Raw genomic sequence first — 2,291 nt, 5'->3', positions numbered from 1 at the left:
AATTTTGGGGGTTTGATTGGCTCTAAAATGATTCTCGGCATCTATTTTTAGGCCTGCAATTGTGTTTTTCCATGGCACTCAATCACCCTGCCTCCCACTCCAGTACTGGGCAGAGCAAGAAAAGGCAGCCGCTGTAGGCTAAAGACAGAGACCAACCCTCCAGCATGGGAAACATAAACAGACTTGAGCAAGGAGCAGATCTGCTTTGAAGTAGAAGTCATAGGTCCACCACTGAGCTATCTGGAAGCCATTTTAAGAGAGCATCAGCTCATGCAACACAAAGCATTGAGCAACATGAAGTTCTTGAGAACCTGACTCCTGATAGCTTTAGTGCATGGTCACCATGTTACTGCAACCTTAGGAAGAAGGTCCTAGAGGAACTCATGTGTGCTGGGAAAGGAGAAGGCACCTAGGGGAGGCTGAAAGACACTGCAGTGAAGGACAAGGGCCGCCGTTCATTCTGCGGTCACATCGACCTGCATTCACCGATCTTCTAAAGTCATGTCTAACTATAATAGGCAAGCAAATGTACAGGGTTCAATCCTAGGGCCAGTTCTGTTCAATGTTTTGATCAATGACCTGGAGGCAAGAGTGGAATGCACAGTGAGCAAGTTTGCTGATGATACAAAACTGGGAGGTGCCGTTGCCTCTCTTGAGGGACAAGAGGCCTTGCAGAGGGATCTGGATAGATTGGAGCATTGCGCTATGATTAACAGGATGAAATTTAACAAGTCCAAATGCCGGATTCTGCACCTAGGACGCAGTAATAATGGGAACAAGTATAAACTGGGAGAGGAGCAGCTGGAAAGCAGCCCTGCAGAAAGAGATCTGGGGTTGCTGGTCGGCAGCAGGCTCAGTAGGAGTCAGCAGTGTGCCCTGGCAGCCAAGAGGGCAAGCCGCATCCCGGCGTGCATCAAACAGCGTGTAACCAGCCGGTCAAAAGAGGTGATGACCCCGCTGTGTTCGGCGTTGGTGCAGCCTCACCTCGAGCGGTGCGCAGTTCTGGGCCCCGCCGTTTAGGAAGGACGTGAAGGTCCTTGAATGCGTCCAGAGGAGGGCAACAAAGCTGGTGCGGGGCTGGCAGGCACGGCCTGTGAGGAGCGGCTGAGGGCTCTGGGCTCGTCTCGCTGGGAGAAGAGGAGTCTGCGGGGCGACCTCATGGCTCCCTGCAGCTTCCTGAGGAGGGGACGTGGAGAGGGAGGTGCTGAGCTCTTCTCCCTGGGATCCGGGGACAGGACGTGTGGGAATGGTTCACAGCTGCGCCAGGGGAGGTTCGGACTGGACATCAGGAAGCTTTTCTTTATGGAGAGGGTGGTCAAACCCTGGAAGAGGCTTCCTGGAGAGGTGGTCGATGCCCCAAGCCTGGCAGTGTTTAAGAGGCATTTGGACAATGCCCTTAACACCATGCTTTAACTTTTGGTCAGCCCTGAAGCGGTCAGGCAGTTGGACGGGATGATCATTGTAGGTCCCTTCCAACTGAAATATTCTATTCTATTAGATTCAACGGGACTAATCACACACTGAAACTAGGCTTACGCTCAGGTACGTAGCTGATCACAGCTTTCCCCTAAAGCAAAGAGCCTCAATGCACACACTTCTGCACAGAGCACCAGGAACTGGGGTTCCCGATCTCTAGGATGTAATGCTGTAGGTACGGAGGCCAGAGACAGGACAGCCCTCGTCCTTGCGTACAGCACCTGAACATCACCTTTTTTTTTTTTTTTTAGAAATAGGAGTAATGAATAAATCCCGGTGTTTGTGTAGGGTAGTTTTGCTCTGTGTTCAACACCTGCCACAGCGAGTTCTTGGTTCATATCCATACTTGCCCTTTCCCTCAACTTCAATCTATTCCATACTCAGTCATCTACTCCATACTCTACTTCCTTACAACCTTCCCCTGAATCTTCAGTATCTGAAGACGGACACTTGCCACTGTTGGAGTAGTAGTCGTCAATGCTGAGTTCTGCTTTTTTGCTCACCACAACCTGACATGCTTTTCTCCAAATGAGTCAAATTTTTACCATTCTACCCACTGTAGATTTGCTGAATCTCAGTTGTATTATTACTCTTAAAATATGGTTTAGAAGTTTCTGGAGTCTGGTGAGTATACTTTTTCTTAAAAAGAGCATAACTTGTTTTGTGTAGGCGAGAAACCTTAGCCTTGTGAGTTTGAGAAAAAAGCCTCCTGAAAATGAGTTGTTTAATGGTCAATTCAATGATTAGAGGTCCAGTAAATACAACTTCTCAGTGCTCTGCCATCTCTTAGGTTTTCCCTTCTGTGTTTAAATTAC

This window comes from Nipponia nippon, unplaced genomic scaffold (genome assembly GCF_047370975.1).
Source record: "Nipponia nippon isolate SJK-2023a ecotype South Korea unplaced genomic scaffold, ASM4737097v1 scaffold_85, whole genome shotgun sequence".
NCBI lineage: Eukaryota > Metazoa > Chordata > Aves > Pelecaniformes > Threskiornithidae > Nipponia > Nipponia nippon.
Note: the sequence above shows the minus strand (reverse complement) of the source record.